This window comes from Grampus griseus, assembly GCF_964374135.1.
Source record: "Grampus griseus genome assembly, chromosome: 9".
Classification (NCBI taxonomy): domain Eukaryota; kingdom Metazoa; phylum Chordata; class Mammalia; order Artiodactyla; family Delphinidae; genus Grampus; species Grampus griseus.
This window is the reverse complement of record NC_139003.1, coordinates 62610265-62634471: the sequence shown is the minus strand read 5'-3', so window position 1 is coordinate 62634471 and position 24207 is coordinate 62610265.

The window sequence follows — 24207 nt, the reverse complement described above, 5'->3', positions numbered from 1 at the left end:
TGACAAGTTTTCAGAAGTTAAAGGTAAAAAACTACCATGTTCATATTTATATAATGACTGATAAGTCAATCTTTAAAAAATACATTAATGTAATTAAATGTATTAATCCATACAGTAATTAAAATGCATTAATTCATTACACTTTCTCTTTCCATTGTGTAATATTTCCTTTATGTCATTATGTTTTAATGTTTTTATAGGCATGAATACACACACAATTCAATAAATAAATTTTCACTGGCTATATTTCTTTTCTGAACATTATTTTAAATTTGTATAACTTCATGATTTTTCCTGAAAACAATTTTTTTTCATACGGAGATTGGTATTTTAAAATATGATCTGTTCCAAGTGTCAAATGTACTAGGCAAATCACTGAACTACACTTTACTTGAAGCAGGCAATGCGCCTCTTTAATTTATTTATGATTTCACTACAGCTTCTAGATACCTGTGGCTTATATAATCTTTTGTTTTGTTTTACTAGAGCAACCTTATTCCTTCAGGTGATCTTTTTTGACAAGATCTGTAATAAAACCAGGGTAATTTAATCTGTGTGTGTGTTTGTCTCATGATTACATTGGATCTACAGAAATATTCATGCATTTTTTTGTCTCCCTTATTTTACCATAAAGAGTGTCCTGTTTTAAGGTGAGATCATGCAGGATCCTGTGTAAACCTATACACAGGATATATATAAATCCCAGTAAAAACAAAACACTCACTCTTTCAGTATGAAAGTGATCCTACATCATTCATCTGCTCCCCTCTAGTGGGTCATTTAATCAAAAATGGTACCATATTGAGATCTAAATATTTATCTTTGTTATGGGTAGATCAGTAAAATGACTGGATCAGACTTAGTGTTGAGCCATAGGACCTATACATAACTTCCATCCCTGCACCCATACATAATCCAGTCAAGGGCTAATTGTGCAAGCACTGGGATGGCCAAGGAGAGAGATTAACTCTCAACAGCTGGATGAGAACCAAATGTAAATGCCTCATCTGTAATGATGATCTCTGGTGGAAAAGATTCTCACATTTTTTTGTTCACTCCCATAGGTCCATTTACATGCCTTTTCCTCAGAACTCCTTATAGTGGATCTTCTAAACCTGTTCCTTCAAGGTTCCTGAAAATATAGCTAGTCCATACTCTGCATCCCAAAAATCAATGTATATTCTCATCTCAGGCCATAACTCCCTCCAACTGAAATTAATTATCAGATGTATTGCTTGAAGTTTTGCTCACAGAGAGGATTTTCCCTCACCACTCTTTCATTGTCACCCTGAATGCTGGGGGATAGAACATCTGCAGTCTATTTTTGCCTCACACAAACACATGGAGTTGCCCATCCATGAGCCAGGTCAAGTGTGATTCCTTTTTCACCAGCTGGCTATGGAGATTCTCCCACCAGGTCATAGGCATGAGCTGAATGAGAGGTGATAGTGCATTAGAGGCAGGTAACATGAGGATCTGGGCCATCTGTTTGTGAAAATTAATTGCAATCTCTGGACTGCTCAGACAACCTCAAATTTGCCATTCCATTGTGCGCTGGATTGCTGCTCTCATCTTATGACTATGTGGATCCGATGATATCCAGCTATTTGATGAGTACCTCCAGTCTCATGATTACTTAACTTTCTGTTGTATGTCACTTGGTCTCCACTAGTGCCCACTAGCATGCCAGGAGCTCCTTTATGCACAGTGGATAATTTTCTTCAAAAGATAGCACGGTTGTGCTCCAGCGCTCCAAGGATATGCACTAAGATTCTGGTATTATGGCTTTTCAGTTTCTGCATTTTATTTTTATCAACAATGAATACCTTTAGCAAGTGAGATCTGCCAGTTTATATGACTCAATGGTTAGGGCCATTTGCATGAAACCCTGAACCTGCTGCAAGGCTCTTTTGCATTGGGACCCACTGAAAACTGGAAAACTTAGTTGAAATGATATCCCCAAATATCTTACATATTTTATCTAAAATCCAAGAGACCTACTAAGAAATGTTGTTCCTCCTTTCTAGTAGTAGTAGGTGCAAGGTGCTATTAACTTGCTATTTTACTTGGAGGGCTTGTTCTGGAATACCCTAGATCACTGGACCTCTAAATTATCCCCATTATGGGAAGCCCTAAATCTTTATAGGGCTTATTTTCCACTATATGACACTCATATGTCTTACTAGAACAATCAGGAAAAGTAGACTTCCCTCTTACCAGGGTACAAGTAACATGATGACTTTAACTTAATGTCCCCATTTGATGTTCTTGAGAATGTCCAGACAATCAAGCTCCCTGTGACTGTATTGTGAGAGAGACTAAGAAAATTAACTTAGCCCTGGGGTACACTTATTAATGTCTAATGCTGACTGCATTAAGTAAATGAGAATTTCTTCTGATCCTCTTTCCTGATAGGGATTGAAATGAGTACATTTACCAAATCAATAGTCACAAACCAAAGTAGAGGCTGTATTGGATTTGCTCAAGTGAACAAAAAATCTAGGACAGCAGCTGTAATGGGAGCTATAACTTTGTTAACTTTAAGAAAACTTACTGCCTTCTGCTATAATCTATCTGGTTTTGCAAGGACTGGACTGGTGATTTAAAGGTGGATATGCTAAGGACCACTACTGCTGCATCTTCTAAATCTTTGAAGGTAGCACTAATTCTGCTATTTCTCTCATGATGAACTACTGCTTCTGATCTACTATCTTGGTCATGGCGTGGCATGTAGTCAGTCAGTAGATTTTCTGGTCTTAAGTTAGTAATCTACTTTAGCATACCCATATCTCTAAGCTCATTGAGTCTTCTCCAGAGCAAGGACATCTCATTTACTATGAGCCACTGCATTTTCCAGTTTCAGAGAGATATCCCAGAATCATGGCAAGAATGACTAAAGGTATCCTCACACGGATATTAAACCCCAAAAAACCAGAGAATGTTTTCATATCAATAAACTATTACTAAGTCTTATATGTTGGAACCCCTCCCTTCCACCTACCACTCTCAAGATCCGTTCCTAAGCATGCTCACTAACGTGTTGTACATATTAGTCAGATCTGACAGCTCTTCTGATAATTAATTCCTTTCCTTCTAAAACAAGGATAGTACTTGTCTGGTTTGGTCAGGTTGAAATCTTATCAGTTTAAAAGTCAATAAAGGGAATAGGTGGAAACAAATCTTAAGACATGCAAGTATCATTTTGAAGGAAATTCACATGAAATAATCTGTGAATGTTTTTCAGGCAAGGGAGGCTACTATCTTCTTTCCTGGAGATACAGAGTCAAATCAGAACATTCAAAGGGTCCAGGTGTCCTATATCCAGTGTCAACATACCTCCCCGTCAGGACCCTGATTCTACCACCGAAAACTTGCCGAAGCAGTGAAAAAAGCCTTCTCTGCAAGTTGATTATTCTTACAATCAGTTTCTTACCTCCAATTGCAGAAGATCAGGGTCACTTTAAACCCTGTTATAGAGGAATACTGGGTTCACACCATGCTCTAAGTTGGTGGTCAGCTGATTTCAGTATGCCATTTTCTTTCTTGAACACAACTTCATAGTTCTTGTAATTACCATTGCAATCATATCTCTAAAATGCTAGAGGGACTGCATAAGCCAGTTCATGCCCTCCACTTTCTAATTTACCACATGCAGTAAAGTTGCCACCTGCTGGGCAATTATCCAATTCCAGAATCTCATCCTAAGTATCTGCTTCCTAGGAACTATTTTGACATCAACTTTCTTAGTTTACATTTCCCCAGGAGATCATATGGAATGACTCTGAGTGCAGGTAGTTTATTTGGGAGATACAGGGTACAACAGTAGGAAAGTAGAGAAATGAGACAGAAAAGAGAATGCAGCCAATAATATGGATGTTATTAAGCCAGCTTCAGTGGTGGGACAGGAGCTTAATCCTAACAGGATATGGTGCAAAATACACTCCCCTGAATTATTCTATCCAAGGAGAGAGGAAGCCTGGATACTGATGTACCAACTCCTGAGAATCACTGGGTACAGTCTAATACTGGGGGTTGTCAACTTTCAAGCACTTTCGGCCTGTCACAGGTCTGCAAGAGGCACTTCCTTACACAATTGTGTAAAAGGTTTTCCCAACTGGCAGTTGAAAGTTGGCAAAAACACAAGAACATGGTAAGGTCTGAAGAAAATGATCGGGAGTATAATATTGTCTGCTACAAAAAGCTGTATAATTTGCCTTTCACAATTTGGATTTTAATCCACTTGGGATTGATTTTTTCTTTTTTAATGTGACATTTGGAACCAATTGTATTGGTGGGTTTTTTGTTTATTTGTTTTATTTTCTTTTTCTTTCCTTTCCCCTTCCTTTTTTCCCCTTCCTCCTTCCCTCCATCCCTTCCTTCCTTCTTAAATATTCTTTTACATTTTATTCGCAAATGGATAGCTAATTGTCTCAGCAACATGTATTGAGACCATCTTTTCCCACTCATCTGCAATACCGCCTTGACCATAGACCGCATGTCCAACTAAGACATATATTTGATGCCGATATAAATAGTATCCTTTTTAAAACTTTCATTTTCTATTTGTTATAGGCTAACAAAACTTCAACTGGTTCTGTAAAATATTAAGTTAGTATCTGACAGATAAATTTTTCTAATTCATTTGTATATTCTCTTGATTGTTATGTACATAATGATGCTCTTCTTGAACTATGAGTTTGTTTTTTTTTCTCTCTCTCTTTTCTACTCCTTATTCTCTTCACATGTTTTTCTTAGCTTACAGTGCTGACTAGAACTTTTAGTACTAATGTTGAATAGGAATAGTGGTAGTGACCATTATTTTCTTATTTCTGCTCTCAAAGAAAAAGCTTTCTGTGTTTCACATTAACTATGATATTTGTTATCTATTTCTCCTCCCTTAATATGGTTTTAACGAACATCTTTCTTACTATTTTTCTAAGAGTTTGCATTTGTTTAAATCATGAACACATGCTGCATATTATCAAGGATGTTTTCTGCATCTATTAAGATGTTCATGTGATTTTTGTTCTTTATTTTGTGATTGTGATAAAATATAAGAAATGGAGCTTCTTGTGTTCATTCAGTCTATAGATCATGATGCATCATCTTCATTATCTTTTTGATATGTTATTGCCTTATTTTTCAGTGGAGGGAAGAGGGCTGCTCTCTATGTTCTGAGTGAGGATAACCTTTTTATACTGTTCTTTTTAGAGTTTGGAATCAAGGCAAAGAAAGATGAGAAGTCTGCTCTTTTTTTCCCTTCTTATCTGAAATTGTTTACATAAGACTGGAATTATTTGTTCTCTCAAATTGAGAATTCACTGAAGAAGTCATGTTGATTTGAGTGTTTGTGGAAATTTATTTATTTTTACTACTGATTGAATTTATTTTAAATTTACAGGGCTATTCAGGTTCTACTATTTCTTCTTGAGTTTGTAAATTATATTGTCTAAGAATTTATCATATCATAAATTTTTAATTTATGGCCATGTTTCTGATGAGTCTCATTTCCTTTTTAATAAAATTATTTCTTTTCACTTCAGGATTTTATTCTTTTGTTTTTTGGTGTTGATTTTATAACAGCTAGAGTGCAAGGTGTACTTAAAATTATCAATTAGTGAATTAATTTGATAAAACAGGCATTTGAGATTTATTAGTCCTGGTCTCTCTACTGACTGCTTAGGAGACGGGAAAATAGAGGGCTTTAAGTAAGAAGAAAATACTTCCATTATGTCAAGAAGGCCCAGGCTGTCTGAGCATTTTAGAACTGGAAAATAATGGTTAAATTTAAGAGGGTATTGGGACTTTAAAATGTCTGGCAATAAACATTGAAAAGCAGCTAAGATATAGAATTTGTTTCTAATAAGGGATGCACACCTAGTAGGGTGTGCTTACATGGAATAAGCAAGAGAAACATTAGGGAAGATTGCGAAGATACCCACTGAAAAGGAATTTGAAATGGATTTTATAGGCAATTTGGTGTCGTTAAAGCCAGTTGAGCAGTGTTGTGATTTATGAGGGTCCTTTTTTTTTTTTTTTTTTTTTTTTGCGATACGCGGGCCTCTCACTGTTGTGGCCTCTCCTATTGCAGAGCACAGGCTCCGGACGTGCAGGCTCGGCGGCCATGGCTCACAGGCCCAGCCGCTCCGCGGCATGTGGGATCTTCCCGGACGGGAGCACGAACCCGCGTCCCCTGCATCGGCAGGCGGACTCTCAACCACTGCGCCATCAGGGAAGCCCCTTTTGTGAGTTTCTAATAGGCTTTTATTCATGGAAATATCATACAGTTCACCCGGACTATAAAATATATTAGAATGTAGTAAATTCCTTGGTACTTGTAGGTATATCCACTTTATTTTCTTTAATTTTGTTACTTGGGGAAAAAAATGAATACTTTCAATTTATTGGTTACAAAGCTTTCTCTCTCTGTCTCTCTGTGTCTCTCTGTCTCACTCTCTCTCCTCAGTTTAATGGTGAAATTCCATAGGGATAAAAGAATTTAAAGAAGTGAAGTAACACCTGTGGAGAGATAAGGCAGTTTTGATCTGTTGTATGGGAGGGCTGATGGCTGCCTTTGAAAGGAGAGTGGAGAGTCAAAGGAAATGTTTGAGGAAAAGCTGGAGAAAGCTTTGAGAGATGGGCCTCACTGCCCTAAACAAGTCATTGCAAGACACCTTGGAATTTCAGGGCAGGAAAATCGAAGCACCAGTTCTCACTGAAGGGACCTGTGGAATAACCTGAGGAGAGTCTTGGAGTCCAGCCCATGTAACTACATTAGTCTTCTAATGTACTATTTTACATTTAGTACCTGAGCAATACACCAAGTGATATTTTATTTAGGTTTATTAAAAAATAGTTTACATTTGATAAGTTTAGCTGTGTATAACCTAGAATAGACTTTATCAGACTGGCAAGGAATTTGGGGATATTAAATCTTTATTAAAATAATAGAATGTAGTGTTCAGTCTGTCTTTTGTGTTAGAAAACTGAACAGAGACCTTCCAAATGTTGCTAATGATCCTGTCCAATTATTTTTTTATTTAGTTAACATATATCACTTTCTGATACTGACAATCTATCTTAATTGTGGACACCCTATTAATTCTAAGCAAAGAAATGTAATGATAATACCATGGTTGAGTTTATGAGATTATGAGAATGATATTAAAGCATATTTCATTAGTTGGTCACAAACATTCCTTCCTCTACATAGTTAGTTTAGGGGAGTGCAATGTCTATTATTTATTATACTATTCCAATAACCAAGCAGGAGTCTACAGGCCTACCAGTTATATGGATAACACTAAAGTTCAATTGAACAGAAATTTATTAAGTGTGCTAGGAATTGAACTAGGCATTGTGGTACAAAGCAATCTGCACAAAGTCACTGTCTTTGATGTGTTAAACATAACTGATCAGATTTCCATTTCCTGTGACCTGAATGGAGAAATGGAGGAGATCAAATAAACAGCCCATGTGAAGAAAGGAGAAAAATTATGTGCAACTATATTTATCAGACTATATGAAATCATTGCATAATTTACACTGCCTTCTGTTTGATTCTAAAATGAGATTGCAGTGGGGAAAAGGAAAAGTTTTTTAAATGGCTGAGTCATTGTAGTTAAACAAGTATAATTGTCCTTTTCATCTCTAACTGCCTGAATATGCACTCTTTCAAATCTTAATATTCTTTATAAATATGGGTGTATTTTCTTCGCCCCTTTACATTTGGATGTTTCTTACTGTGCTCTGATACGATATTTATATTTCTCTTTGCATATTCAAACTTAAAAACAACTATGTATATATTCCTGCATGCTTATGATTCCAGTCACCATAAACATGATAGTATATATTTCTTGAAAATAAAGATTAAACCAGATCTTACTATTAGGATGACTGTATTGAAATAATCATGTGTTTAAGAAAACAATTAAAAAAATAAGTATTACGAAAGTCTATTTAAGTAACATCTAATTTTAGACAAAATAATCTGATACTGCAAACAATTGGCTTGTAGGTTAACATCTTGTGATACCACATTGTGACTCAGTACCAATAAACTCAGCCTTGGAACAAAGAGGAAATTTAAATTCATTTAATTTTCACAGTCCAAACATAGATCTTTGGGGGCAGACTGCCAGCAGTTTCCTTCTGTCAAAAAAGAATAAATATTGCATCACTCCTATCACAAAGACAAAAAACACAGCCAGCATTTTGAATACCGTATCTACTGGCTTTTATTCAAATAAGCAGTATCTTTTTCCTGTGGAGAACGAGTTCCCCCTCTAATTAGAGTATAAAAAATGTGATGGATATAATGCAAAATGTGACCATCTGCATTTCTCAGTCTTGTCTTTCCCAGTTAGAACTCGCAGGTGTCTCTTAAACAATGATGAATTAGAAGGAAGGCTCTTTTTTTACTCATTTGTCTGTTAACTACCTTTATGATAATAATGCATTTGCATTTTTAATTTCTTCAGCTGTAAATGAGCACCTCTGAACCACTTCCTAATTATTTTACAATTTTCTTGTATTGTTCATTATTCATGCTTTCTATTTACTAAATAAAAATGACTTTTCCTCTGAAGGACATTTGCAATTCTTATTATACCAAACATAGATCATTTGGCTTCATGTAAGAAATAAGGAGTAAGAGAAAATATAGAGACATGGCAGTAAACAAAAACAATTAAACGGGCATACCTGTTCACCTCTACATATAGAACAGAGTATAGGACAGGGTATATAATCTGGTGTATTGTAAGTCATGCTTATTGATTTCTAATTGATGATATAAAGGTTTCTACTCAACTCATTTCAGAGAGTGGCACTACAGAAATGTGAAGACATTGTTGACTAGTAGTCAATGAAGATAGGAACCTATGTAAATATTTTCCTGCAGACTATGTACATAATTCTTTTTAAAAAACCACAGTGATGTTGTAAATGATATGGTGAAAGAGCTTACCAGCTACCTGGTGTATGTAAAGATTTATTCTAAGGTAATCTATAATGTGTTGGAGACAGTTCCTACGGGCTTATGGCTCACATCTCTTCCAGGTTTTTTTTTTGTTTTTTTTTTGTTTTTTTTTTGTGGTACGCGGGCTTCTCACTGTTGTAGCCTCTCCCGTTGCGGAGCACAAGCTCCGGATGCGCAAGCTCAGCGGCCATGGCTCACAGGCCCAGCCGCTCCGCGGCATGTGGGATCTTCCCGGACCGGGGCACGAACCCGTGTCCCCTGCATCGGCAGGCGGACTCCCAACCACTGCGCCACCAGGGAAGCCCTCTCCTCTAGTTTATATTTAGTGAAATCACTGGTGGCCTGAAATTGGCGAGGGTGAAAATATTTACACCATGGAACTAATTGAATGCTAAAAATTAGGACTAGTCGGTTTACTAGCACACAGCTAGTTATGAGGCTTTTAAATTCCTTCTGCTTAGTAAAAGAATATAAGCAAAATAATAGCTGATGGTATCACTTTAGCAAGACTGTGATGATACAATTGAAATCAGAAATTGAAGAGGTGGTAATTAGAATGAGGCTGAAGGAAAGGTGGATGGTATTGTCCCTAGTGATAGCTCTAACTGACTTGCTTTCTTTATATGTTGACATATACAACTGCTAAGAGGAATCCCATTGTCTCCTTCTTAGGGGACTAATATGATCAGATAAATTTATATTATAGAATGCAACTTTTTTTTTTTTTTTTGCGGTACGCAGGCCTCTCACTGTTGTGGCTTCTCCCGCTGCAGAGCACAGGCTCCGGACCCGCAGGCTCAGCGGCCGTGGCTCACGGGCCCAGCCACTCTGCGGCATGTGGGATCTTCCCAGACCGGGGCACGAACCCGTGTCCCCTGCATCGGCAGGTGGACTCTCAACCACTGTGCCACCAGGGAAGCCCCGTATTTATATTATAAAATAATCCTGTTGCTCCTTTTCCTCTTACTTCCCATGGTATGTCCATGTAAGAGTAAATCCATCCTCTATAATGGTTATAATGCTTGTGTTATGGTGAAAGTTGGTAGCAGTTCCATTAAGCTCCTTGAATTAGAAGGAATGCTTATGTAGGAAATTAGGAACCAAAGAAAGATCAAAGAGTTGAGTGAACTGTTCTAAGGAGATATTTATTTATTTATTTATTTATCTATTTATCTATCTATTTAGCCTCTGGTGGGAGGAGGAGTTACTATTTGTATGTAGTAGTTGTATGTACTTAACATATATATTCTCTGTGAAAACATTTTTTACTGACCTTGTCACTTATCTCTCAAGAGCCTATTCTTGTCAGCATCCATTTAGTACAGAGGGATGGATCCAGGTTTTGTGAAAACTGAAGCTTAAACAATTTGGGGATCTCTTCTTCAGGAAAATAATATAAAGCTATGAATATAAAATTAGGTGTAAACTTGAATATTCAATTAGAATACAAAAGGAAATTACAAAAATATATACACTTTAAAAGTACTGACAAATACCAGCAAAATCACGAAAGCCAGAAAATTATGATAAAAAATTGAAAATAGCTTTTCCATAGAGGAAAAAAAGAAAGAAATTTAGTCTTTTCTTAGGTTGATCAAAGAATGTTTATTATCACTGGTATTTTGATGGGTTTTGATGATAACTGAAGCCTCCATTTACAGGTTTACACATTGGATGATTTTAAGAATTTTTCAGACCATCTTCTGGTCCCACATATCTCAAACCTCAGTTCTTCTTTATCACCCTCATACTTCAGATACCAGACCCCATAGAACATGTTCATTCTCTAATGGCTCTTTATGAGTGACAAGATTTGAAACTTGTTTCATACTTAATGACAAATTTGCCTCTGGATATGGAGTAGGTAGGTGGAGTAGTTTACAATTTAAATATCAAGCCACACTTCAAATAGCAAGTATACTAAAATGCTTTTAGCAATAAACAAGTTCATAATTTGTACATTTAGCTCCTCACCATCCAGTAAAGAATTAAATGTTTGTGTGGTACGTGGTACATGGTCTAAGATCCCTCCCTTTCTCCCTCTTTCTCTCTCTCTCTAACTTTGGACCACTAGCGGTACACTGTAACTAGAAAACAGTTGGGACTATATGCAGACTTATCATGGGAACCTGTTTAATGTAATTTAAACTTGATTATATTTATGAACCAAGCCAATGATATACTTTTATTTTGCTGTATTGCATATTACCATTCTACTTATGTTAGCATACTTGACTAAGAAATAAAGATACGTGACATCTCTTTTTTCCTGAATATGGTAACATGATTTCTGAACATACTTTGAAATGTTTCTTTATCTACTAAATTTAAGTTATAATTTTTATATACAGTGTCAATTACATTTATTTTTTTGTGTGTGATCTCTCACATTCAAATTTCATGAGTTAACATTTCAGAGGTACTTATGTTATTTAAGAAGTGTATTAATTTTTTATTATTTAATTTCTTTGGTTTATACTATGCTTTTTTCCTAACAACTACTAAACTTCCATATTTATCAAAATAGTTTATATTTGCAACATATAATTATGAAGCCTTCACTATAAAATATGTACTCTGCTGGACCCTAAGAATACAATGATAAAAATAAATTTCTCATGCTTTTGATATTATTAAGATATATAGTTATATTAAAATAATTGGTCTTTGAACTTTTCTTTTCTATGATTCCCTATATGTGATAGGTTTTTCTCATTCAAAAGTGTCCACAGAACTTGAGGAATGAGTATTGTTTTAACGGGAATGTAAAATTTTAAAAGTAAATATTTAGTTTAGTTGGATTATGTTTAATTTAACTTCCAAAATAGGTTCTTGGAGCCCAGTCAGAAATTATAATTTGGTCTTTAATTTGTTTTGTTAAGAAAGGAAACAAACAAAAAATATCCCCGCAAAATTAAACGGCAAACTTGGGGCTTGCAAATAGTGTCCCTTGTCTCAGTTGAATCAGACAGAATAAGAGAATAGAGTGGGTACTTCCATAAAGGAAGTTTTAAGGCCATAGAAGAGAGGCAAGACAGGGCAGTGGAACAGTATCATCAATTGTATGGTAACTTCTGTGAGCTGAACGATTTACCCACAGTAGCACCCATCCAAGAGATCTGCACAGGTGAGCTGTGATGAGGAACCATATTAACTTTTCTTTTCCGATAACACCTTGGTAAAAGCCTTAAGTTGAGAATATCATCATGCCAACAGCAACCACAGAGAAAATGTGACACCTATCTACATAGGCAGACTTTGCTGAGCCCTATGAAAATGTCTATTTTGGACAGCATTCTCTACAATGGCTCAGGACACTTTCAAGCTCCTAAACAGAGATTGAAATCCTTAAGAGAACGAAGTGAAGGATAAAGCCCCCAATGCCTATGCTTGGAAGTGACAGGCAAATGGTGAAGCTCCTGCTGGTGCATGATCTAATATGGAAACATGCACATGGTTATAATTGAATGAGGTCATTCAGTTAAATTTGAGCTTAGGACAAGGAGCATATTAAATTACTTTTGTTATATGCCTCACCAATTATTGCTATATGATTATAAGTTATTCAGTCAACAGAAATTATTGACCACTTTTGGGTGCAAGGTAGAGTGATGAAACATGTAGAAGTACAATTACAATCCCATTTAATCCAAAGCCCAGGATTTAATCATCTTAAATTATTAAAATTTCACCAGAAGCCACAAAAATAAGCAAAATTCATCTGACCCACTTAAATGGAAGCATAGACTCATATACTCTCAAATTTAGCAAGAGTCTTAGATGCCATGCTGGAAAACACGTATTGCACATACAAATTTTTTAAATCAACCAAGACAATTAGTTCGTACTTCTTAGAGAAGCTTACTCAATTATTGATGATCTGTAAATATTCATTTTTTAATGAATAAAATATGCTTACTTATAACTTTAATATTCTGGTACTTATTCTGTTTTCTAAAACTGCACACCATGAGTAGAATTTGTCTTCTAGATCTGTGGTCCTTTCTTTGTTTGTTTTTGCTGGGACATTCTGGACAAAGTAAATATTTGAAGTAGTCCCACAGGCATAACTAAATTTTTTAATGTGCTGTGGCATAAATGATATTGGCCACAAAATTTCTAGTATTACCTAAAAATAAATCCCTTTCTTTTCCAGCATATCTTTATTTTCTACTGCTGTGGAGAACTGCTACTCTCTGTGAGAAATAATTTTTTGAATATGTGAAGATGGATTTTATGCTACCAGCCCTAAAATTTTTTTCTTTTATGTGAAATATAATAATATGGAGGGACGTATAATGAAAATAATTTAATGCGCTCTTGGTCCTGAGCTTGAATGTAACCGAATGACCTTTTTCAATTTTAACCATGTGCACGTTTCCACACTAGACCATGTAACACATAAGCTTCACCATTTACACATGACTATTTACAATTATTCTCTTTTCCAGACTGTACAACTCAGATTCCTTCAATAACATCTCATATCTCATGTCACTGACTCTCATCATCATAGTGATTATTTTTCTCATTATAGCAAAGAATAATTGAGATCTAATGTACAGTAAGCACTGATAAGGATCAAAGATGAGCTAGTTTCACTTCTTGGTCTCCAGGAACTTACAACCGAGTGAAGCGTAGGTAGTTAGATGTAGGAGGTAGCGAGTTTCTATGATTAAATATATTTTAGAAGGGAGTTAATGGAAATGAGGAAGAGGCTTTGCTATGTGTGTGTCTGGAAGGAAGAACGTTCAGGCAGAGCAACAACAGGTGCAAAGGCTCTAAAGCAGGAACCCTAAAGCAAGGAGGTTTAGTGGGTCTGGAATAGAGTGAGCAAGTTTCATGGGGACCCGTTCAAGCTAAAGTGACTTACCAAAGTCCCACTGCTACATCTTTTAGCTATGATTTTCCAACTATACTTCAAGGTATCTCACTGTGTGTGACAGGGAGTGGGGAACTGGGGCGGTGGGGTGGGAATTCAAAAATTACAGGCTAAAGAGAATGTAACTTCTTAAGAGTGTTATTTGATTGGAAGTTTAGTAATTACAACATTACAGTTATTTTAAAAGCAAATATAATTATGGTGTTTATCAGCACTTTTCAAATTTGATGTGCACATAAATCACCTGAAGATCTTATTAAAATACAGATTAGGATTCAATACTCTTGAGACTTATATTTCTAACAAGCTCCCACATTATGCAGATGCTGCAGGTCCAAAATCATATTTTGAGTTGCAAGGTTTTATAATACAATACGTATATTATTTTTCAAGATAAAAGTTAAAATACTCATGGGGGAACTCTATAGAATAAGTTCACAAACCCCAAGCTGTGTGCTTATTTCTCTATTTTTTTCCTCTAGAGATCTTACACCTTATTTGGACTGCACCCACCAGATGGTAATACTCTGTGCTTTCAGTTACAGCACACATAACCAATTCAACTCTATAACACAGGGCTCTGGGAGAAACATTAGCAAGTTAATCTGTCTTTTATGAGCTATCTTTAATAAGCAAAATTTGCAGTTCTAATTTAAAAATGAGTTGCAAAACCAGTTCTTCACAAGAGACATTTCAGAAATTATATTAATATCTATAATTAAATGAAAAGAACAAAGTACCCATTGATCAGCCTTCTATAGAGGCAATCATTATCAACTCTATTAAAAAAAATCTGGGTTGGTAGAGGGACATTCACTACTGTCATGGTGTGAAACCAGTGCTATACTTTCTGGCATGAGTCTTAGCTTAGAACAGCTCATATATCCCAACTACCTAAGGGTCAATCATCCTTAATTAATTTATATGCCTCATCAGTGAGAAGCATCCATTTGATTTATTAATACGTCTCTAAAGAGCAAATTAGCTTCCTTGGCAGTTCCTGACATGCTTTGAAACAAGTACAAACAGAAATTTCTCTTGCTAGCTCTCTATCTGGCTTTGATAAACAAAATCCTTTAAAGCTAAGAAAAGATTTACACAACAGCATGGGTATGGTGACAACTGCAGAACTGAAGAGATTTTAGTCATAATCCAACTCAACATCAGCAGTGTTTCTATTAAGGAAATGGCAGCCCAAACAATATAAGTGGCATACACGAGTTTCCACTGCTGGCTAATGGTTAAACTAATTATGACACCCTAGATTTCTGGACTCATTGTTCCATAAGAGCCACACCCACTCCTCTCACCACTTTTCTAAACTAGGTTCTCTTAACAAAACTGACTTGTGACACGCTCCCTAATATATCATAAGTATACGTGCCTACTCACTTAAAAGTATAAAACATATATATGCCCTGTGAACTTTATGAATTCAACAAAAATATAATGTAGAATATAAATAATTAATACTATTATTATGACAATCATGGCATCTTTCACATAACATGTTCTCATTCTTCTAAAGAAAAGTATGGTCATGAAAATTGATTCAGTGTATTTTACTAACTGCAAATTCTATATCAATTTACACAGTTCCCCCCTCTTTACATTAATGTTCTAAGAGAAGAAAAGGTGATACTTTATTAGTAGTATATTTCTGGCTACATGACAACTACATAAAGTGCTGTATCAGGGAAATGGCTCAGTCTTGACTTCTGAGCCTCTAGGACAAAGTTAACCAGGAGTCTATGGCAAAAGGACCAGACAAGGGTCAGACACTTAAAAAGGTATTCTGTGGGGTGAAGCAAATGAGGAAACTGTAATTCTGGCAGAGTAAAGCAGAGGTGTGGGTGAGGTTTCCACGGTAAAAACAGCCACTGGAAGGACAATGGACTCCAGCTCAGCCAGCATTAGGTAAGCCTGGAGAGGCAGCTCTCCATCACATAGGGATATCCATCTGTATCTGACAGTGTCATTCCCTCTAAACTCACAGGTTAATTTCTTCATGCCCAGGTTACATACTCCTCACTGGATTTATCCATGCAGCAATGGAACTTAATTTTCTCCCAGCAAGTTACAAAGTTATTTTTAGGGATCTTAAAGTTCATTTTCAAAATAATAAAACACAGGCACAAAGACACTAAGTTTCTTGCCCAAGGTCATGCAGTGAATTAGTGGTAGAATAGCTACTAGACTTGGGTCTCATTATGTACAGATTATGTAATTGGAATATATCTGAAAGTCCACAAGTGAGTTTTGGGGTTTCCTAACTTCAACTTACTAGATCAGTGTTCTAACTAGCACAAATAGGATCTCAGATTTTTTTGTTTTTATTTTTAAAGGAAAAATTCAATTCCAGTTATATAGTCCATTGTGGTTGTATCTAGAATAAAACATGCCCTGTATTGTCCATCACTTAATATTTATTAAGTACTTATTCTCTCAATATCCTCAGATTGTAAGTAGCATTGAGGAGACACATCTGTTTTATTTACTTTGTAACTTGCATCTAACCCTAATATGAGATGGTACATATTAGGAATTCAATACATTTTCAATAAATGCGAAAATAGTATTACCCCACACCTATTAGAATGGTTACTATTTTTTTAAAAAACACTAAAAGATAACAAATGTTGATGAAGATGTGAAGAAAAGGGAACACTTATGGGAATGCAAATTGGTACAGCCATTGTGGAAAAAAGTGTAGAGTTTCCCGAAAAAATTAACAATGGAATACCGTACGACCCAGCAATCCTACTTCTCAGTATAAGTCGATAAGGAAATGAATTCAGTATTTCAAAGTGATATCTGCACTCCCATGCTCATTGCACCTTTATTCATAATAACCTAAGATATTGAAACAACCTGTCAACAGATGAATGGATAAAGAAGATGTGATTTATAAATATATAAATTATTCAGCCATGAGATGGAACATCCTGCCATTTGCAACAACATGGATGGATCTTGAGGGCATTATGCTAGGCAAAATAAGTCAGATAGAGAAAGACAAATACTGTATGATATCACATGTGTGTGCACTTTAAAAAAGCCAAACTCATAAAAGCAAAGGGTAAATGGTGGTTACCAGGGCATGAGGGTAGGGGGATAAGACAGATGTTGCTTAAGGGTACAAACTTGTTAACTAGTAGTAAATAAGCCCTACAGATCTAATGTACAGTGTAGTGAATATAGAGAACAATATTGTACTATAATCATCAAACTCGCTGAGAGACTAGATCTTAGTCATTCCAACCACTAAAAAGAAATGGCAATTATGTGACAAGATAGAGGTGATAATTATTGCTACAAAGGCAACATATTACAATATACAAATGTATCAAGTCAACATGTTGTATACCTTAAATTTACACAATGTTGCATATCAAATATATTTCAATAAAATAAAATGCTCCTCCCCAAGGAAAAAAAGCAGTGCATCTAGATGGTGTTTGAGATTTTTAAGTGACCCTTCTAAACTTTATCTCAGTGGAACTGAAACTGACTTTAAAACCAAAATCCAAATGCTGATGCCATGGCTTACATACTTCACTTGTCTTGATTACTAAATGGTTCGTAACCCAGATGACACATTCAACAAAGCTTTATTTTATTTCTACATGTAATACTTCATTTATGTAGTTTCTACATAAATTCCCTTAGATAATATTGCACTGATTACTAGTCAGTTGAAATATCCTCCTTCTCCTTTACTAGTATTGGTGAAAATACTACAAATATAATCAAATAGCTTTGCACATAGAATTTCTTTAGGAGATTTATTTTAAAATATTATATTACATATTAATTATTCTGTGAAGATTTAATCTGAATATTAAGAATCCTTGGGTTATCTTAATCTGTAAATGCATCACTTTGCCTGTAAGTGTAAAACATCTTCTATCCCGTAGGCTGGCAGTTGAGTCTTATAAGGGCAATAGTTTCTCTCCTCAGTCTCCTGAGTTTCTCAGCTGTCTTTAGACTCTAGTGTCTGTGCCAACTTTGTTGTCCTTTACTAAATAATATATATGACCCATCTAGTGCTGACCCCAACATGTAACCTGCATGGAGTCTTTGAGCTAGCAGGAGTACCCTCTCTGCTCAGTGCAGCTGAACTGCCTTTCTAACATCTGTTTTATACTCTCCAAATTGCTTAATCCATATTCTACTTTGTTTCTGGTCTTCTGAGATCACAGAGGCCAAAGCATATTTGCTGCTTGCTCATCCTAAATGATGCAAAATTCTCACCATATTTTTTTCCAGTCACATAGGGGATTTGATTCTCTGATTTTACAGGTGACTTTTGTTTCTCTCTTTCTGTGGTTTTCCTTTCTTTCACTAGAAAATTACTGCCAGTTTCTCATTACCTTCCTTTCTCTTTGAGTGGTTTTCCAATCTTCATGCTATTAACTCCCTTCCTCTCTCACAAGATGTAAATTTTTTTGTTTATTATTACCCTGGTTTCAACCATTATTGGAAGTGCTACCTTAAACTGTTATAAGAAGTTCCACCTTCAAAAAATATGAATTCATGCTCATACTTAAAAAGTAAGAGAGCTAAAGTAAGACAGAGAACATTTGCAAGAAAAAAATAGTTCCATATATCTGAAATTATTTTTGTCAGAACACAGGTACAGTACGTGCTGTAAACACTTTCCTATAACACAATATGCACTGAATTGCCCCTTTTACTGCTCACAAATGGAAGAAAGAAATAATAGTGAGGGAATGAAAATTACTGACCCATTGTGTTGATTATATATATTTGCTGTAGGGTATTCTACATAGTGCCTGATGGGGAATCCACCCAACCATTTCATTCGATAAAGAGAAAAAAATTATAAAGCCACCGTTTCCAAGATCCTCTAAAGTTTTAAAATAGAAATAAATAGATTTTATAAATGTTTTTCTTAACCCTGATAAAATAAAATGTTCATAGCAGGGTGTCTGGTAACAAACTGTTTTCTGAAATTGCGACAGGACATTCTACATGCCTACTGGCCATTTAATTTAATGGGATTTTTATTAGTAGTACACACACTGGTTATTTAAACCGCAGGGGTCTTTGCAGGTATAGGCACAAAGACAAGAGAAAAAGAAAAACCAAAAGCTGCAATTTCGGTTTGTAAAATTAAATATTTACATTTTGTATTCATTTATTTAAATTATATTCCTACTAACTTGTTTTTCCAAAGCATGGGGAAGAATATCACTTTTAAACAGGTGCAAATACCCAATATAAGGGATTTGATTTTTTGTGGTACGCGGGCCTTCCACCGCCGCGGCCTCTCCCGCTGCGGAGCACAGGCTCCGGACGCGCAGACTCAGCGGCCATGGCTCACGGACCTAGCCGCTCCGCAGCACATGGGATCTTCCCGGGCCGGGGCACGAACCCGTGTCCCCTGCATCAGCAGGCGGACTCAACCACTGCGCCACCGGGGAAGCCCAGGGATTTGTTTTTAAACCATTCATTTCTTTCAACTCCCAAAGCTGGTAGTATTATAAGCAATTTGCACCTACATTTTCTTTAAGCCTAGTAACGGACAACTCAAGGTAAACAGAAATAAACCCGTATTTCTAAAATGAGTTTATTTTTTATAAATGTTACCATATTTTTCTTATGAATCATATATAAAATGCCAAATATGTATATTATGGTTTAATATCACACATCTAGTTATAGATTTAATAGTCCACTGTTTCTATAATTTAGGAATTCTAGAATTCCTAAATCTATGCAATGAGATTCCATTTAGTTTCAGTTGAATACATGTGCTCAATGAGGTAATCTAAAGAGACCATATTACCATTAAACCAGCATGTTAGTGATCAAGTATTCTTTGAATTTTTTTCTTTTTCAAACACTTTCTTAAAGTTCTGCATAAATGTTTTACTTGAACTAAGTGTGAAGATCATTCAAAGAACTATTGTAAATCAGAATATAACTGAAAGGTCATTTTTGTGGTGTTATCAATTTTAATTTTTAAAAAAGAGTGAAGATGTGTTAAGAAAAATCATTTTATCCTTCTTAGAACTAGGATATATTCCAACACTTAAAAAATTAATTTTAAAAAAATGAGAGGAAGATAATGAAGAGGAAAGGGAGGAGAATAATGGTGATGAGGATAATGAGGAGATTTGATTTTGGAAAACAGAGGATCTATTCTGACTCTAAATCAAAGTTCTTTGTGCTTTTCTGTGTCCCCTCCAAGTTTGGATAGTTGCTGAATGTTGAATTTCCTGCGTTGTTTGAGTCGTCAATGTTTCTGCATTACTCTTGATTCACTATTTGGTGAAACTAGGTTGACAGATATCATCCAAACCAAGACACTTCTGAAAGTTGAGAGCAGTGCAGTTTACATTGGCACAACAGATATTAACTAAGATTATCTTGAGAAAACGAGGAGGGATGATCAATCTTAGCTTCAACCATCAGACTTGTGACTTAGCTCTACCAAAATTGTATGATATGCAAGTGCTTAAAATCAAAATAGGTAAAATAGTTTACCCAAGAAATACATGTGATAATATACAGTTAATTAAGTTCAAAAAAATCTGTGAAAGATGTGATATGAACTAGATTTGAATGATAGGGAGGTTTTATACAGAGTAAAAGAAAATAAGAAAAATGAAAGAAAAAAGAAATGAGACTGATTCAGAGATAGGAAAATTTCACTTACTTATTTTTCAGGTTAGAAAGGACTTCCAACATGTTTCTTTTTATAATACAATTAATATTTGCCCTTTTAAAGCTGTCACAATAACTTTAAAACTGCCATTATAAGGGCCAGTATTAATATCCTCAATATTCACTGTGAGAAAGGAGGAGAAACAGCAGTTCTGGATGAAGTTTGCCCAAGACCCAGGAAAAAGACATGGTAAGTAACTGTCAGATGTTTGGTCATAGGCTTTTTTTCTGCATGAGTGGGCAGGACAATTTGAAAGCTGTGAGCTGTGCAATTTGGATGCTTCTCTCCTTGGTATGCGAGTCAATTGATGTAGGGTGAATGATTATAACACAAACTCTTCCAGAACTCTGCTAGTCATAAAGACCAAGAGTTTGGCTTTATTTTCTTTGTGGTCTATCAACCCTGTACAAGTAAAGAGGGAAAGTTTCAACAAAATATCCAAATTGTCCAATTAGATTTTTCAGCTTGATTATCAAGAGAGTAGAGAATACACCCATAATTCTGAAAAGGCCTGCTAGGGAGAATTTTACATAAACCAAAATCTGATCATGTTCTACTTTATTAAACAAGTACAAAAAATTCTGTATTTGCTCTTTGTTTATAGTAAACTATATATGGTATTTAGGATAACATATTTGTCATAGTGTAGAATGTTCTGAGTCCATGCTTTAATTAGGGTAGTTTATTTTTGTTGACCAGAAAACTTAGGAAGTAAAGATACATGATTTTCATTGAAATTGAGACTTTACCAGTGACTTGTTGGTTATATATATTGTAGTTAAGTGTTTGGGACAAAGTGCACAAAATTGTTATCTAATATTGTGATTATTTAATGGCAACTAAAAATCTTATAAAGGATTTACTCTTCTGTCCAAAATGGAGTAACAGAAGGCTAAATTTATTTTCCCACCTGCAACAAAAACGAACAAAAGATGGACAAAATATATGAGACAATGGTTTCAAGCCATAGAACACTAGGCAATGAAGAATAATGATCACTGATAGAGGGGGTGGGGGAGGGGTGGATCGTTCATGCGTCCCAGATGTAGAGAGAGTATCCAGGCAAAATGTAGCACAAAGGAACATAGACAAAGTCCAGTGGAATCTTTGAGTTGAAGAGATGGAGTTGAGAGTCCAGAGAGATTAAGACTACTCGAGCTCATAAAACAGAACACTAAAGGAAGCAAGTTGCACAACATACTCTTGAGATCTGAAGATCGTCCCTTTTGAGTATTTAGGTGAGGACTGATCAGTTTATATATCTGAGGAAATAACCTAATGCTGTGTAAAGAACCTCCCAAGTGGGTTAAAGGTAGCAATCCCAGCTGCCACAAAAGGTAGTTTGTGTGTATCTCCACAAGCCAGACTGGAAAACCTCATACTTCACAGGCGTTGAGTAGTCAGAGGATATTGAGAATAGTATTGGTATTCAGAAGAATATTTAGAAGTATTCAAAATAATGCCTCAGTAATAGGGGAATAAGGAGCCATAGACTAAACACTGCTGTGTTCCTACTTCTAGAAAAGGACAATAACTAAGCTGCAACCCAAATAAAACTCCAGAATATTTATAGAAATTAAAAATATCCAGCAAATATAAGATTAAATATACAGTGTCTGGAATTCAACAAAAAATTACCAGGCATGCAAAGAAGAAGGAAAATATGATCCATAATGAAGATTAATTAAAGCCAAACCAGAACTGACATAGATAACAGAGTTAGCAGACAAGACATTAAAACAGTTATTATAAAAGTATGTATATGTTCAAAAAGCAAAGTGGAGATATGGACATATTAAAAAGACCAAAATCAAATTCTTAGAGACGAAATGTACAATAATTGAAAAGAAAAATGTACTGGATGAGATTAATTGAAGATTAAACAGGGAGAAGAAAAGATTAGTTAACATGAAAGTATAGCAATAAAAACTATCCAAAATGAAACAAAAAATCAAAAGAGAACAATAAAGTATGAAAATAGCATCAGTGGACAGTGGAACAAATTCAACGGCTTTATATGCATACAATTTGTCACAAAAAGGTATGAGAAAGAAGGTAACAGAAGATAATTCTGAAGAAATAATGACTGAAATTATTTTCCAAATTTTATGAAAACTATGAAACCCACAGATTCAAGAAGCTCAACAAGTACAGGATTGTGAAGAAAACCACATAGAGGTAATTTACAGTCATATCACTCAAATCAAGTGATAAAGAAAAATCTGTAAAGTAGCCAGGGAAAGAACATATGTTATGTATAAAGAAACAAAGATAAGGGTAACAGTAAATTTCTCTTCAGAAACAATAAAAATTGAAAATGAAAAGATAATGGTGCGATGTCCTTAAAGTATTAAAATTTGCAGAAACAATCAGCCTAGAATTCTATACTCAGCAAACACATTTTCAAAATACAAGGGCTTAATTAAGGTTTTTCTTCAGGCACATAAAAGCTGAAGTAATTACTCATAAGCAGATGTGCACCACTCTAAGAAATGTTAAGGAAGTGTTAATGATACTGGATGTAAATACAGATCAACACAAAAAAATGAATAAGAGCACGGGAAATAGTAATCATATAGGTAAACATATGATATTTTCTTATTATTTATATCACTTTAAAAGATATTTGACTGTTTAGATAAAAAGTAATAATAATGCAATATGGGGATTATAATATATGTGATTAGAATATTAAAAAAAATAGACTAACATCTGGGAGCACAGAAATTGAAGTATAGTATTTAAGATTCTTATACTAAATGTTAAGTGGTTTACTATGGCTTGAAGGAAGACTGTGATAATTAGAAGATGTATAATATGAACCCTAAAGTTGCCCTAGGGACTTCCCTGGTAGTCCAGTGGTAAAGAATCTGCCTTCTAATGCAGGAGAAGCAGGTTCGATCCCTGGTTGGGGAACTAAGATCCCACATGCTATGGGGCAACTAAGCCCACACGCCATAACTACTAAGCTCACAAGCCTCAGCTAGAGCCCATGTGCAGCAAACTACAGAGCCCACACGCTCTGAAGCCTGCGCACCGCAAGTAGAGAGCTCACGTGCCTTGGAGTCTGCATGCCACAACTAGAGAAGAGAAAACCTGCCACCACAACTAGAGAGAAGCCCGCACACCACAACAAAGACCCAACGCAACCAAAAAGACAATAATAAATAAAATAAATATTAAAATAACAAAAAAAAGAGGCAGAGCTTCTTTTAAAAAAACAAAAACGAAATAAAGTTGCCCTAAAACAATGGAACGAAGAGTTTTAACTAAGACAACAAAGATTCATAAATATAATCATAAAAATAGCCAATACAGAAGACGAAAAAAGAGGAAAAGGGGAACAAAGAAAAGATAAAATAAATGAGAAACAAATGAGAAGATAGACTGAAACCTAACTCTATTACTCTTCACATTAAATGTTTTAAACACCACAATGAAAAGGCAGAGATTGCATTATTGGATACAAAAGAAAGACCCAAGTACATGCTGCCTATAAAAATCACACTTTAAATTTTAAAAATGGTTAAAAGTAAGAAAATGCAAAAAGACATATGATTCTAACATAAATCAAAAGCAAGTTGGAATGGTTATATTAGTATCAAAGTAAATCTGAGAACAAAGAATATTACCACTAATAAAGAAGGT